Raw genomic sequence first — 16921 nt, 5'->3', positions numbered from 1 at the left:
CAGACATGCAATATCTGCTGTTTCTCTCTCTCTCCATCCCTCCTCAGCCAAGAGAGTATAATATTACAGAATACAGGATTGAACCCACAAAAATAATATTTTGATGTTACTTAGAAGCACAACAACGACCATACTTGTGGAAAAGAAAAGCAGACCTGAAGTGAGGATGGGTCCAAATAAGCAATGTGTGAAGATAGAAGTAGGCTGGGAATAATGAAGAGGAGATGAGTGACATGAAAAAAGGAACATGTGAAATGGAAGGAGGATATAGTGGAGAGATACAGGGGTAGAACCATCCATAGGGGTGTGTGAGTATGTGGGAGGGGGGGAAGTGAAATAAGAACTAGAGAAAATAGGGAAAGCAGAAGAGAAAGTATGAGGGGAATTCCAAGTGCTTTAGGTAACAAAGTAGACCCATAACATACGCACACAAAAATGATACCACCTGTGCAATTTTTTGCTTGTTGGGTAAGCATCAGGAGAGGGAACCTGTTGCATTAATGGTTAATGTACTAAGAACTGGTGCTTCAGTGGACACAGGTAGTCACAGATAGATAGGATGAAACCGGTTGGATGATATGGCTGTTCTCTATGGAGTGCTGGGGTGCTTTATGTAGGTGCTTGAAACAAACTAGAATCTGTAGAAAATGCAGTGAGACAACCTGGCGTAACCGAAGAGAAATGTTAGTTGGTCAGGGCAACGGTGGTGTCCATGTCTTAGGTAGGAATATATGCAGTTGGAATGCAGACATTTCTTTTATAAGATTAATCTTCCTTTTATTAGCTCTCTCCCCAAAAAACAGGCAAAGGCAAAGGTTTGGAAGACAAAGAAATCGTGAAACAAGCCTTTTCTGACCTATATGACAAGCAGCTGAACAGGATATACTGACTCTTGATCAGAGGAATTGAGATCTAAAAAAGCTCCTTAAGTCACTGCTTTCAGCAGAATGTCGAGGGCTGTACAGAGCACAGGGAGTCATAGCCATCGTTCTGATAGAGTCATCCATCACCGTTGACTGCTTGCAGGGAAAAGTATCCCAGGTTGTGTCTCACAAGAGCCTCATGACACTATGGTATTAGAAGCCAAGCAGCATCTGTGCCCTGAATGTTACAAAAGCATGCTGGTAAGTGTACTTTTTCTGTTGGTGAGTCAGGATAATCAGTGTACAGGTACTACATGCAGGTCTCTAGCTCTGCCACCTCTCAGATATGATATTTTGTCCTGCTACGGCTGCAGTTATAATAAATATACAAAAAATTTTGTGCTATGACATACGTTTCCCCAGGCAAAACCAGTCCCTGCTCTAAGCTCAAATATGTGAACAGAAAGACTCAAGTGATGCTATTGAGAGTGACCTTTGTAAAGCTGTCTAGCTATTGCTAGCTCCATCTTGCTGAACTGTCACACTTCTATAAGTGTCTACTAGTTTTCACTGCCTTGAAAATTAAGGATTTTGTTTGGCTGGAGGAATTGTGTAGTCACTCGGTTAACAGATGCAACAATTGAATTACTGATTTAGATGCCCAAAAACTAGGTGTTTCTACTATTGGGCACTTTTGAAAATGCTGGCCTAAATGACATGCCCACCACTGAGTGATCGGTAATAGTGGTCTGGAGCAGAACCTATTTCTTCTGACTAGCAGGCATCTGCTCTGGTGATTACACCATTAGCTGCTTTTATGTTGTTTAGTATAATCATAATCACAACGCTAGTAATTTTTTAGTCAATATGCAACTGATATAACTTTTCGTCTTCGGGTGGTGTGGCATTTGCTCTGAAACACAACAGACTTTTTTTGTTCAAAATCATATTTAAGTGATACTTTAATACATTTAGCTATGTGGAATTTAGAACTGAAAAGTCAAATACAGGACTTAGCCAGTTATTCTTATAACTAATATGCTAAAGACATTTACTATGAAATATGTCTTATTTTATAAGACTGCGTGCTGCACTCTGACTATATCGTGCATTTTCCTATAGAATGAAAAGATACGAAAGCACGTAACAAATGTGACACAGGAAATGTAATAGGTCTTTAGAGTCTCCTGTGATTACCTGCAAAGTGGAAGGGAATAAACTGTTCTCCATGTCCACTGGGACTGGGACGAGACATAATGAGCTTAAATTGCAGCGGAGATTAGTCTGCGCATTAGGAAAAACTTTTTAAGTGTAGGGATGTTTAAGCACTGGAATAGATTGTCTGGAGAAGCTGCAGAATCTCCATCTTTGGAATTTTTCAAGCACAAACAGCTGCTGGGAATGGTGTAGTTATAACTGATCCCATCTTAAGGCAAGAGATATAAACTAGATGACTTTAGGAAGTCCTTTTTGTCCTTATTTTCTATGCTCTCACATGTGATGTGCAACAGCTACTTTCCCTAGCACTGAAATATCTGCATATGGGTAGACTTCTTTTTCAGTGCATTTCCTTATGCCTTCCTTAGGTTGTTTTTTCTTCAGATTACACACCCATATCCAAAAATTTTACAAATGAGTTGTGTAAGTATGTGCATTTAAAAATACATTCACAGTTTTTTTTCTTTTTGAAAATAATGTGTTCATGTCAAATAAAATGACAGAAACCAAGCAGCTAAAATGGAAGAAGAGTATGAAACTGGGAGAAAGTATAATACTTACTGATTGTACTTATAGTTGTTACATTGCTAAACTTGTTTCTGACCATTCATCCAGCTGGCATGGTTGCAAAGAATACTCGTTTGAAGTAACATGAACAAAGGCAGGGATTCCTGTTTCTTCTTTTGTTTAAAACTTTCAAATTATTAAACAGCCTATTTTTCCTCCGTGGTCCAAAACACCGTAGCAGCCAGAACTCGATTCAGCCTGGAGTCTCTGTCCATGCCTACCAGCGTACCTTTTCCACAGCAGCAGGCTGGGGCCGGTAAGCTTCAGCTGGGAGAAAGCTCTGCAGAACTCTTTGGTTAAGCAAACTGTAATACTTCTTTACATATTTGCTTCGCAATCACTTTTGAATTCATATTTGGTTAATACAGCAGAGTACCTGATTGTTGTAGGCTATATGCATCTTTCACCTACGGGATATTTACATCAGTCCTTCTGATAGTTATAGCTTAAGTTGGCCGCTAGCTTCACCATCAGCTGCCACTAACCAACCCTTGTGCTAGCCTATGCCTTGCAGCCTAACAAGTGGTCATATCTTTCAGTCTGTTTCCCACTTGGAGAAAACCACTGTATTCTCTTCTGGTAAAAACAAAACGAGGTAGCATCCTGTAAAACAAAGACACAATTTATTCACTCATGTTAAAGAGTTTCTAATAATTAAACTAAGCAAGGTTTGCTTTTCCTTGCTTGTGTTTCTGCAAACTGCTACTGTTGTCAACAACAGTCCTATTCTCAGCATTGTACAGATGCATTGTACGAAATGGTCCTGGCTTGAGGGAATTTACTCTCTAAATAAGACAGCCAAAGGTTGAGAGAGAAGAAATATTCTTATTTGACAGATGTCAACAGAGGCACAGAATAAGGAGGTGAATTTCTTTGTCACAGAGCAAAGGCAGGAGATGAGCAGTTGTTGGGTTTTCTTTTTTTTGGGATCTGAGCTCAAATAATTAAATAATTGATCTAATTTTTTTGCTTGTGCTGTAGATTTGCTGTGGAAAGTTATATTTTAATTAATCTTTTTCTTTTTCTGCTGTATTTTTTTTTTGTAAATAAAGTGAACAAATATTTCAGTAAAGGTCAATGAGACCAAACTCTTAATGGAGACTTAAGATCCTTAGATGATGAATCTTAAATGTGAATTATTCTTATAAAACAACACAGTACACATTGTGTTGATATACAGTAATTCTAAGTGGTGTAAAAAGAGGCCAATAGACTACAAAGACTTAATTTATTTGCTACTGTAGCAAATAGTGGAGGATGGTTGCAATGAATGGAAAGGATGTAGGAAGTGCATTTTTAGAATCATTCATCTTAAAAATGAAAAAAATTGTTCTATGTAGTCTTATCTAGGTGGAAAAAATGTATAATTCAGGCCCTACAAATCAAAGGTTATTAAAGGAAAACAGTATTAAATAGAAAATTTGCAACCCACTTTAAAAGGACAAGAAAATTGTACAGCTGTAGCCTGCGTGGCAGACAAAGGAGCAGGAACATGACAAATATTTATCCTTTTTACCTCCTCGATGTCTGATGTCTCTTATTTACAAATCGCTTTTCTTGCTCCACGCAGGAATTTCGTATTGTGCTTTAAGAGCTGACGACCGCAGTTGCTGCAGTGCCGCATGTCTAGCTGCTGCTGGCTCCTTGGCAGGGTGCTTGTCTGGGGCTGCAAAGTTGTTGAGAAGCTGCAGGTGAATTTGCCTTGGAAACAAGCACACAGGATATTTGTAAGTGGAGGAGGCCTCCCTGTCCGCAGCCCTCTGCTGGCACACAGGCTGCTCTTCGAGATTTGCTTTAATATATTGCCAGTGTTGGTTTTCTTAATAGTGATAATCCATACTATCCTTTGTATAATCTAAAGATGTCAGCTGATAGTACTAATTGTAATAAGATAGCATAACATCTTTGGTATTTGTAAGTAACATGTCTTGATYGTGACCGAGAATCCCTTAATTCTTTTTCTTCTGTCTATATTTTTCTTGTTGAGATTGTTTCATCCTTCATGTGAAGGCTTTATGTAGTGGCCTGCTAACATGTGATCACTGGAAGGTGCGTGCTGCCTGAAGGGTAGGATGAGAAATGTGCCCTCTTTTTGTCAGAGCGCATTAATTTCTGCTAATGAGAGTTTGAAGGGAAGCGTTGTGCGACATATTTGTAGATAAACTTTGCAGAAAAGGCCAGATGTTTCATTTGAAAAAACCTAAGTTCTATTCCACAAATTAAATAACAGGAATTTACCTGGGGAAATGTGTCTATCCATTCCTGTTTAAAATCTTTGTTTTTAAGATCATGGTGCTTAGTTTGAAAAATAAAAGCGGTGCTTATAGTCCTTGAATTTTTCCCTTGGTTATAATGGAGTCACTGTTCTTTCCCTGTCGTCTGCAATCCTCAAATGCTTTAAATCAAATCCTCAGTATCTAAATTATTGAACATCTTTTTGGGATTACATTTTTTATTCCTAATTATACGCAAAAGATATATATCATGAAATATGCAGCATGTAATTGTGATTAAAGCGTACAGTCTCCCAAAAGATAGGTCTAACAGTTTGATACATCCAAAATTTAATTAGGCAGATAATGGGGTTAGAAGTGAAATTTTTGAGATTTGGGTGGGGAAGGAAACTTTGGGGATTAGATTTTTTTGATGGAGGTGGAGATCAATATGGAGGCTGCAAATGCAATTCACAGTCATATTTCTTTCCTGCTCTTCACCTGTTTCTCTTCTTCCTTTCCTCCTTATGTTGGTCTCAAGAGTGTCCCTACAAAAACTGAATTTGTCTAAATAGTGAACGAGTAAGTCATTGAGTAGCAGGGTGAAAGAAGCCTGATCTCCTACATAGCTGGGTTTTGTGGTTATTCCTTCTTAGACATCTGAGAAACCACGTTTAGATTTAAGCTTTTCCGCAGTCGGGTGGAAGCTTTTTCCCAGGTAGATTTCCTGGACCTTCCTTACCGGGAGCATTATGAAAGCGTGTCTCCTCTGCTTGGCTGCCTGCTGTTGTGACAGACGCAGGAATCCGATATCTTTGAGACCTCCTTCCTCTATCCAACTTCGTTGTAATTGGTCATTCAGTTCAAAAGTTATTAGGGGATGAGAGGAGAAGGGGGCAGGCTGACAGACACGGACAGTTTCATTGCATGAATCTCATTTCCTTAGGAAACCGGAATAAAAAAATCAATTAAGGCTAAGACCCTCCAGAACCCTTCTTCAATTACTTCGTAAGCACAATGCCTTCTACTGAAGTATCCATTATATATAATATCTTGATCARTGCAAAATAAGATGAAACCTGTTTTGGCAGTTGTTTGCAAGTGTCAAAATACGGGGTAAAAATCTGGCTTTCCCGTGAGCAATAGCCTGCAGGTGTCTAGCTTTTGGCAGAACCTGGGATTCACCCACTGTAGATCGCACGTTTGTGTCGTTTCGAACGTGTGCGGTCAACCTGCCGTTGTTATTCCCGTAGCTGTAAGTAGCAGCAGTGCTTCCAGCGCCCGTTGTGAGCTTCAGGATGGCATTAGCCCTTACTTTGTTCTGGGTGACATTTAAATAGCCACTAAAATCTCAGGAGCTGCTATTTTTAGGATGCACCTGAAAAGCCTACTCGTGTCGCTTGTACTTTCCGCAAAGAGGGACTGCTGCCGGTCGTTTCGTCTCTCAGGGCAGGAAATAACGACACACCTGTCAAACGCGCAGGGACTTTGCAACTGGGTTTCTGCCAGCCAAGCCGCCCTCCGACTGCGCGGGCATAGCGGATACTGCTCCTCTTATCCCATGCCTTTTTGTGCAAGCTGCGCTACCGTAAAGGCATGCGATTCTACCCCTGCTTTTGTTCCAGTGTTTAATTACCTTACACACTGCTTATTAACCRGCTCCTTCTCTCCTGTCAAATTGTTTTTTTCTTCCACCTTCTCCAAATTTCTCTTGTTTCTACATAATTCTGTTTACCCTCTCTCCTGCGGTCCTTGTTATTTCTTTGTTCAAACACCTAACATTTCATTAAGCCTCATATTCTTACAATCAGAAATAATTCAAATATAACTTCTGAGTGGCAGACATACAGAGAGATTATAAAAAWATATATATATATTTTTTCCAAATTCTTTCTTGGATGGTCTTCTAAGTCACCTTCAAAATCCCAAGCAAAGATTAAAAAAAAAAAAGGAGGAAACAGGTTTTTTTACTGTTCTGATAGAAAATCAAGCCTAAGCAAGCGGTTTAAAAATTTTACGTTTTGTCTGGAGAGCAGCAGCAATCATGAGTTTTTTCTGATATCCTGCTTACCCAGCTGAGACTTCCAGATTTAACGCTTCTGGAACAGAGTTCCTTTTTCTTCTGTCTTCTTCCTCTTATTTCTGCACTTGTTATGTTAACGTCTTGTTCTGCTGCGGAACTGTTTACAGTAAAGAAAAAGCCACCCTATCACTTATTTGCATAGAATTTTTATTGGTGCGACTTTTTTATATTTATGGAAAGAAGGAAGGGAAGGATGAAAATGTTAGTACTGGAAACATATATATGTTTCAGATGATGCATTATATGTATCCCCTTATTTCTTGTTTTGCTTCTCCACATTTTTCACTTCTCTGAGGATATGTTATTTTATTTTTTAAAAAATGGTGCTTTTCCTCTGCATCAACCTGAAAACTTTTCAGTACGACTTTGTTGTAATGTCACTCAAGTCTATTTTGTTCCTCATGGAATGGTGCGGGACTAGGATTCAAATCCTGACCAAAACCTTTTGCCCTCAATGGGGATCTTTTCAATTCAGAGACTTGGAGATAATTCTTATGTCTGAAGTTTTGGAATCAGTGAGGAAAACCTTGCTTCACCTGGTGCAGGATAAACCTCTGTGTCAAGGTGGTGGCAAAAAATTTTTTCCAGATTTTTGTTTTTGTTTTTTTGTTATTAGGGCATCGCAATCACATTTGCAGGCTAATAAGGTATTCCTAAAATAGCGATTGCATTCTGTGAAGTTTGCATGTAATGCATTAGCGTGGCCATGATTAATTCCCCTAGTAACTCTTTATTGTTAGGATTGCATTGCAGGGCAGCAAATATCAGTCAGCAGGTATGCAGGTTTTTTGTTTTGTTTTGTCCTTTTTGTTGTTTTTTAAGCTAGCTTCTAATGCAACAGCCTTTTATCCCACTATATAAAATTTACCTTTAACCTGGAGTCTTTCACCCGTTATCTATAATGTATAATTATAAATACATTGTAGTCTTGAGTAACTACAATTAAAAAGGGTAATTCGTTTCCCTCCCTCTTTCCCATCCTCCCACCCAAGTCCTTAGGTTTAATTTTCATGATTATGTTAGATTATGAGTCATTTTAAATCATGGTATCCAGTAGAGACTACTCCTACTCTGCAGCTCTTTTCAACAGTTGTTTATGGTAGTTTCAGCCTCTTTCTGCCTCTCTGAGGCTCTTTATTTTTAAAGCAAGGCAGACAAGGCCTAAAATTATTCCATTAAAGAGGTGCAATTTTTGTAATGGGACTTAGAGTGCTCTGCAGAAGTGCAGGCAAGTTTCTTCAATATCCTGAGCATTATTCGCTCATTTAGTTAAATGATGTTTCTAATTCCCTGGTAATTACATGTAATGAGGCACTCTTTCTCTTCTTGATGAGACTTTAGCTTAATATGAGATGTCGTATTTTTTTTCTTTCCCCCTTTTTTTTTTTTTTTAGGGATAATTACCCTTCCCAGGAAAAGCAGGGGGTTTGTTGTGCAGAGTATATAGCAAATTATTTTATTTCCTGCCATCTTGACTGCCAGTGAATTATAAAATTAAGTTTCAGTGAAGCATTAGCACCATTTTGGAAAGGCTTGAGATTTTTTTTTCTTATTCATGTATTGATGTCCTTTGGGACTGTTGGGCTATTATTCATAGAATAGATGTTTTTCTGCCAATTCCTAGTATTAGACAGTATTGAAGCAGCAACATAGGTTTAATTTTTTTTTCTGGATAATATCCAATGCAGAATGGTCTTGTTAGCCGCTTTTTATATCAGGTAATTATCTTTATAAAGTTTAAGTAACACTTCCCCCTCTCCTCATTGGTGACTAATTGCATTTATTTTATGCATGTTATAATATTATTAAATGCTGTGGGGTTTTTAATGTTTTCAGTTCTGGATTGTTGTTCTTACTTAAATCTCCTACATTTGAATAATGATATGGGAATGAATGAAAAATTGTAGGATACATAAAGTTAGCAATAATGCAACATTTAACTCTTAAGTAAAAGTAGAATAAATGGTAATTTTAATTACTCTGAATTTCCTATTTTTGTCTGTGTCAGATTTTCTTCCTGGTATTCTGATAAGGTTCTTGTTTGCCTAGTTTTTCTAAATTAAAAATACTGTAAAAATTATGAATGGAGTAAAATTGTCTAAGGACAATCTCTGGGTTAGGAGTTGAATTACCATTTAAAAAACATTTAGATGTCTAATTCCTATGGCATATCTAGGGTCAGATTTTTCTCACCGAGCTTTAGCTGTCTAAAAGCAAGGTAAGTAAGCAAGCAGTCTAGGCTCCTACTATAGTCGCTGGAGAGGGACCGTCAGAAGATGATTCATCCTGTCCTAGTCCCTGCCTTTGGATGAGATGAACTGGCCTCTGAAGGGGCCAAGACAACTGAATGGCCTCATTACCATTTGAGGTGGTCTGCACATGCAGAATATCATGTGACATGTATATATGTGCGTTCTTCCATAGTATACACGTGATTTTTTAAATGTGCTGACTAAATTAATGTTCCCTATCCCCTGTAGCAGGCAGTCCTCCATGGTGAACATCCGGGCTGTGGACAGATTTCCATTTCTGTGAAATATTGTAAAATGGCATCTTTTTTTCAAAAGAGACTTATACAGAGGGTCAGGCCTATTGGTCACAATGGAGCTGCTAATTAAATGTTTTTTCTTTTTTCTCTTCTATGGCTTGAGGCTCATAATTTTTGATGCATGACAGTGAGCAAAGCCTGGGTTCTGGTCTTGGGTATATCTGGTCTGATGGTTGACTTTGGGCTAGTCACTTTACCTTTTCTCCATCAGTAGTAATGGTATTAATGGTAGTGATCTCCTCTGTAAAGCTCTGTAAAAGCTACACGTGGTAGGTATTATATAACAGCCCGATATAATATTGGGATAACTTTCAAACACCTTTGCAACAAATGTTACTCCTGGTCATACATGAGACACATCCACTACCTGCACTCAGACAGTAGAAGGAAATAAAATAAGATCAAAGTCTGGTTTTACTGGGGAAAAATCTTGCTGTATAGTGGGGGTTCTTGGGCTCTTAGGAAGCAGGGGAGGATGCAGGAAAAATGAAGGGTACATTTGCTACCAAAATCTTGTGCAACTTTTTTCTTGCTCTCTCTCTCTTTGGAAGAGACTTTTTTGCAGTCAGCTGGGGAGACTTCCCCTGCCCATCTTATCAAGAGCAGGAGCATGTAAATGAGCATATTGATAAGAAAAGGCTATATTTCATAAGCCATGGAAGAGCCTGTGCCTATATGAAGAGATATATAGTCCTCTATGTAAGTATATTAAAATTATACTCTTTGAAGTCAATGAAGCTATTTGTGTGCGTTAAAATATGTGTATAAAAGGGTTTTGTAGGCTCAGCATCAGAATCTTTAGTGATTGAAGGACTAAGTCTTGAAAACAGTGGGATGCTGTATCAAAAGTGCACTATCTCTAAGAAACCACAGTACAGCAAAGTTCTAAATCTAAAGGCACATCTTCATGATAAAACCAAGATTTTGAGAGGCTAAAGTGCAATCAGCAGTAGAAAATAAATGTCATAAATAACTTTTTGATCACAAATACTGTGACCCCAATTCTATAGAATGGAGCTGGAAAAATATGACTGCATCTCAATCTTTATTTCATCTTAAGCAATTTGACATCAATCAAATGACTTTGGAGGCAAAGGCATGAACGTTTATTTCCCAGCCCACAGGATTGCTGTCAAATTGCAATTTTCAAAATTGAAAGAGTTGTTAAGCTAGATTTTCTCCATTTTCTTCCTAGTTCTTTCCCTCAAACTTTCAAAAATGTGCCTCTCAATTTTGTAGTGTACTACTCTACAATGTGAGGAGAAATTAAAGAACCTCTTGAAAAAATTCTCTACCATGCGGTGGTAAAATCTCCTTTTTCTCTCTGTCTGCAACTCAGTATATAAATCTAAAGAAAGACATGCCTCAAAGAGAAGTGAAAGAAATTTGAGTGTTAAGATAGTGCCCTGATGAGGAAAGTAGGTAAAAGAATCAAGTTTGGCATGTCCACATTATGTAATTTAAAATACTGGTGTGATGTTACCTCCAGTCTGCTGCAGCTCAGAACAAATACTCGTGACCTGCTAAGAAAGGGGAACCTACTGCCTGATGATTATATATTATGAGTGTCACAGGTTTGAGTAAAACCTTTTCCTAAGCATTATCAGGAAGCCAGAGAACACATTCGTGAAGTGTATTTTGCATTTAGACAGATGAGGCAGACACATCTTTTTGGGGGACTAAAATAGAGAGGTTAAATGAGAAACATTTCAAAATGCAAAATTAGATTTAATAGACTTTGTCCATCAACTGTTGTTTTTGTAACAACAGAGTTTAGGTACCCTCAGCCAAGATCTGTGCTCCATTATCAAGAGAGCTATACAAACTCAGAGACAGCACCCATCCGGAAGAATTTACACTCAAAACAGATGACACTCATGACAGGAATTATTTTCATTCCTACTGTATGGACTTGGAAGGAAACCCCGAGAAAATTTGTGCCTTTTTAAGATGCTTGAGCCTTAAGTGCTATTTATGAAGAATGTAACCACTTTCACAACTCCTTCAAGACTTCAGGAGGTAAATTTAATCGGTGCTTTAGTTTCTCTTATCTTAAATTTCTCTAAGTTTCTGAAAGCAGAAGCTCCTCAATAGACCCGAGTAGGCGAATGGTTTCCTTGTGCTTAAAACCTACGATAATGTTCTGCTTGTGTCTTCCAGTTGTCGCAATCTGATACGTGTCCTCAAAACCTGCCTAATACATGCAGTTTTCTGTTAAAAAAATGACTCTAGTGATGAGAGTGCCCATCTGAGCTGTGGTGACCCACATTCGATAGAGACCTCTGCCAGAAGGTGTTCCAGCTTCCTTCTAGAATACTGCCACAAGCGTCGGGGTACAGAGGTATTTTGAGGTGGCAGGTATGATACAGGACATAATGATCAGCACCACAACTGCTTCACTTCCATATTTAAGTAAGTAAAAATGTTCAGCTCATTTCACCAGTCTGTTTCGCACTGCTGCAAAGCTGCAGGCGCTCCCGTGTTGCCTGATGTGTTTCCAGCTGCTAGCTGACCTGAGAGCAGGAATAGCTGTCTGCCAGTTTTTCCTAGAGTATGCCACCAGCTTGTTCCCGTTAAAAGCCTTCTCAGGTGGCCAGTGTGCTTGGATATTCTTGGACTGTCACTTACTGCCAAAGGAGCTGGTACCCAAACAGAACTAAGCCAGGCGCATCCCTGAGAAATGGACTTCCACCAAAGGTGGGTGKGGAGTCCCAGGCATTTAGGAAGATAAATCATTTGCAGGGAAYGGAGGACTCCCAAGTGCGTAAGCACAATGCCTGGCCGCAGGCAGCTGACAAGCAAGTACAACACCCAGTGGTGAGACATGGCCCGCGAGCAAAGGACGGGATCCCCCCGCGGCAAGCCAGCCGTCAGCTGTGCTGCCCGCAGACAGCGGACAGCTGCCTGGGAGCCCAGCAGCAGGCAGCCCAGCTGGGGCTCTCCTTCCTCGCAGCTCCAGGAGGCCCGGAAAACGGGGCAGGCTGTGTGCTGTGCCAGGAGGCAGCAGAGTGCCACAGCCGAAGCTGTGCTTCTTTCTGGACCTCTTTAAGCAAAAGGAAGGAAGGAGAATCCCGGGACAATAGGCTTTCCTTTCCAAACAGTAATTATCCCCTCCTCTTCTGAAACGTTACAGGGTTTGGCCAGAATAAACGGTGAGCAGCCTGAGGGGAGAATAAACCAAATGATATAGTTCTGGCAGAGACTCCTCCTACGCTTATAGACTCCAGGGACAAGGTTAGGTTCGTTCTGGGAACGCAGTCATTACAGATATCCCTACATGAGTTTATAAGCACCAGAAGTCAAATTCAGAGGAYTTAGAAGTTATACAGTTGTCTGTTTAGTATTTCCTACCATTAGAAGTCTAAAGGATAGGTAAAGCATAGGTATCACAACAGCTTCAGAGGATAACTGACCACAGATGATAACATAAATCACAGGAACCACATGGCAGTATGGGGTAAGCTGGTACATGTAGACGCTGTACTGTGGAGGTGGAAAGGAGTAAATACAAGTTTAGCCTGATGTAGGAGCCTGGATTTACCAACACAGGTTCTTCAGCAACCCTATTTTTCAAATACTAATTTTCTTGAGGTACAATATTTGAGGTTTCCAATTTTCTCTCTAGCTTAGTCTACCTTTTTATTTTGCTCTAGGAATTTCTGAGTTTGAAGAAAAAAAGAGGCTGGCAGTGGAGAATGGAAGACCCAGTCTACACCAGTATGTATGCTCATATTGTCCTTTTTAGATGATACCATGTTGGGAGGCTTGAGCTTAAAAGACTGAAAATTCATGGTATTCATGGTTTATTCCAGAGCTTAAATATTGAAAGATGTCACCAAGTTAAATTTGCATAGCTTGCCTGTATGTAGGTATTGAGACAGGCAAGAAGAGCATTTTGGAACAGAGTAGTGCTGGAGAATTACTGATTGTTCTGGTGTGGAAACAGCGATGAGCTGAACATTTGAGTAAAGCTCCAAGTACATGCTGTTAGGCTCCCCGTGCAGCCCGGCAGACAGCCCGCGTGGTTGCTCTCCGTGCCTGCCAGCGGTGTGACCAGGAACAGCTGTTTCGAGAGGTTCCACCCTGCAGTGCAGCATGAAGAAACAACGGCCCTGCTCGAGGGTGAGCCTTTCAGTGTGGCCTTAGCATCCTAGTCTGAACGCTGTCATGGTAAGGGGAGCTTGATCTCAGCTGCACGCTGCAAAGAGCCARAAAGGCTTACCCCCCAGCCACCTAACCCCATGGTGTGCAGTACAAGCAATTGCTGACTGCATAACCCTTACGAATGAATGACTGAAGTCTTGCTGCTGTACAAGTGAAAATAATTCCTTGTTCTTCATGACGACTTCTTATCCATGGGTTAAAAAGTATTTCCCAATGCATTCTCTGAATTAAATTTTAATTTTTTTAGCGTATGAGCTCATAGTTTGAACTTGGTGCTTAGGGGAAAATAGCAGGTTGCCTATAGGTTTGATAAAAGTTTTTTAGTTGCCTGTAAGACAGGAGAAAGCTCATCTTTGCAGGTTTTAGGTTTTCTAAAGTACACAGCCAAGAGCCTCAGATTTTGTCTATTAAGCTGGTTGTCGTTCTCTCTACTTCCAGCACTGAGCTCTCTGAGGAGATACCTAAAGCTTAGGCTGCAGAGCACCAATTGCGGTAGCGTAAGTGACTGTGGAAACCTGTCTACTATGGCTGGACTACCTCCACCACCCCTTTCACAAGGGCTAATTAGCAGCCATCGGATTAATTTGACTGTAATTTATTAGCCTCGACTAGTTCTAAGCCAATGGCCTACACGTGAAAAATAGTAAATCAAGGAAGTAACCATTTGTTGACATTCCTGTCCGTTAGGAAYGGACATCAGCCGTTATCCTGATGGTAACATGCCTCTTTGTCATATGTACTTAAACCAGCGCAGGTTAGAATATTCAGTTCAGATTGTTACAAATGCCTTTATCCATTCCCATTGACATTTTAAACAAACGGTGATATATTTAGTACAATAATTACAGTTATTTGATTACCTTTCTTTTAGCCTGAAGTAGAAGGCAACTGACAGATGTGAATACCTCTGAGACCAATACTCTGTAATAAACTAACATTATTTATTACAAGATGCATTTTATTAATAGGAGTTGGCAGTAATTAATTCACTAAAGTTGATGTTACTAATAATTACATGTAATTCATGAAATATTTATGAAAGAAAACTGTGTATAAAAATGTTGCAAAGGTCATTTAGCTAATTAGTTAATAAATATCACCAACATTTCTAGCGAATCTCTTTAATTCTGAATAGTTTTAGATTTTCCTTAGTAAAATAATTTTTGAAACTTTTTTTTTTTTGATACACTGCATCTTGACATGAAAGCTAACATTTCTGGTTCTTGTTTTGAGCCAATGTATGGACTGTTTCCTTTGCTAATTCGCTTTGTCCTCTTTCCCTGTTCATAGTGAAAGATCCTAATTAGAGATAGCACTAGCTCAATCTAATTTAGGTTATCAGTGAGTTGCGGTGTCTCCCAGTTTAAGGATATGTGAATATATCTCTGTCTATTTAACTTGATTCTACTGGCTTTCTTTGGAATCAAATAACCATCATCTAAATTAATAGCTGACATCTGAACTGGAAAAATCATAGCATCATTTCTGCTCGCATTGAATTCAATGACAAAAGCACCTATTGACCTTGTGGGATGTGGGATCAGACCCCAGGCCGTTTCATGTTCATGCCTTGAACAGTAATACCACACCAATTTGCGGTAGCCTTTGTCACAGGATATGCTAATGATATTTGTAGGGTTTTGAAGGTACACAATTAGGTTATCTTGTTGATTAGGTCATCCTGTGTAATACAGGCTATAGAGAACTTCACCCTGTTTTGAATTAAGCCAAATGACTTGTGTTTGGTTAATGCCAGTCTTTCAGAGAGACATCCAGACATGGTTTGAAACTGCTAAGAGGTGGGGAATCCACCACATCTTTTTGTCATATGTTCCACCAGCTAACCATACTTTCAAATGTGGATGTAACTGGCTTCAGTTTCTTGCTGAAAGTCTTTGCCGAACACAAATTATTAGGCTCAATGCAGGCTTTGCCATATAAAAATCCATGTTGCCTTCTAAAGAAGGGCAGTCTTGGTGATCTAGTGGTCTTTTCCATGAATCTATGAAAGTCACCTTTGCACTTTCCTCATTCTGGCACTGCTTTATGCTCAGTCATAAAGCAGTGTTCAGTGCGCAGTCTTTTGGCACAGAGGAGAATTGCATAAGGACTTCAGGGATGAGAGAGATGAGGAGGCGAAGAGAATCGCGCTCGCTGCGTTAAATTCAGGAGTGAGGAGTGGTGGCTATGGCATGRCATCGCTTCTACATGCTGCTTTGCGGGTGGGTGAAATGACTCCAGTGCAGCTCTGAGCAGGGAGGCAGACACAGAGCTGCCCTAAATCAGGCAGGGGCTGGCCCATATTTGTAGGCTTCTTTGGCTTGGTGTTGCTCTACTGATCAGAAACAGATTGCTAAAAGAGGTCTGGTAGCTATGAGGAGAATCAGCGGCTCGCTTAAGCGTTACGTCACAGCAGAGCCTGTCTTGTTAGAGTGGGGGATCCTAGCTGGCGCGTACATTTGCCACAACCAAAAAGCGTTTGCCACAAATAGGCAAACAAACCCCACCAACCTTTCAAACTGGTCGTTGCTTTAGAAGATATTTTAGCATTTTTCCTTAAAAGCAAACCTAGGTATACACTTGGATTTCCTGCTGGGTTAGTGAATAGTAAACTGCTGACTGGTGGGGAAACACTGGCCTTCTGTTCTGAGGCTTGTGCTTCAAATGTGTGTCCTTCACAGCAACAAAATGTGCCTAGGATCTCCCCTTTTTTTAAGAACCTGTCCATGCAGAACAGTGTGCATATGATAATATCTTTCGTACTTGCCTACCCATTGAGATTCCAAATACACATAGACCAAATTCAAATCTGATGTCTATGATCTACTAATAAACTGAATTGCAAATCTGTAATTGGTCTGAATCTGAATGGCCTAACCAATGTCTCAGGCCTTATTCAGTTTTTATGTGGACTAACTTTATAAAAGAATTTTTTTTATAAGAACAATTTTATTTTATAGTAAGATCTAATATAGAAAGTTTTATTACACTGGACAATAAAATATATCTGGGTGGGCCATATAGTCTTGAAAGGCTAATAAGCATCAGTAGAAATGAATCTGGCTGATAAACATTTGTCTTTTACTTTGTAGTCTTTATTCTTTTTAAGCACAAATCCTGCCCCATTAAAATCAGTGAGACTTTCAGCCTTGGTTCAGCAGGACAGGCCAGATTGGTATATTTTCTGCCAGTGGGCTCAGTTAGCCTTTAAGATAATGTGTTCTGCAGAAGTCATTCCTTTCTGTGCAAATATGTTTTACGCCAT

The 16921-nt window shown here is 39.6% G+C and overlaps 1 long non-coding RNA gene across 1 annotated transcript; it reads left to right on the top strand.

Moving 5' to 3' along the window:
- The first annotated feature begins 659 nt into the window (after positions 1 to 659).
- LOC112966020 lies at positions 660 to 14565 on the top strand. Its single transcript, XR_003253471.1, has 6 exons — positions 660 to 1124; positions 4219 to 4375; positions 10044 to 10191; positions 11263 to 11511; positions 11653 to 11904; positions 13146 to 14565. It is a non-coding gene; the product is annotated as an uncharacterized LOC112966020 (long non-coding RNA).
- The last annotated feature ends 2356 nt before the right edge of the window (positions 14566 to 16921 follow it).

Source organism: Apteryx rowi, unplaced genomic scaffold, assembly GCF_003343035.1.
Source record: "Apteryx rowi isolate R43461 unplaced genomic scaffold, aptRow1 scaffold_23, whole genome shotgun sequence".
Lineage (NCBI taxonomy): Eukaryota > Metazoa > Chordata > Aves > Apterygiformes > Apterygidae > Apteryx > Apteryx rowi.
Note: the sequence above shows the minus strand (reverse complement) of the source record. Positions and strands in the feature narration are given on the sequence as shown.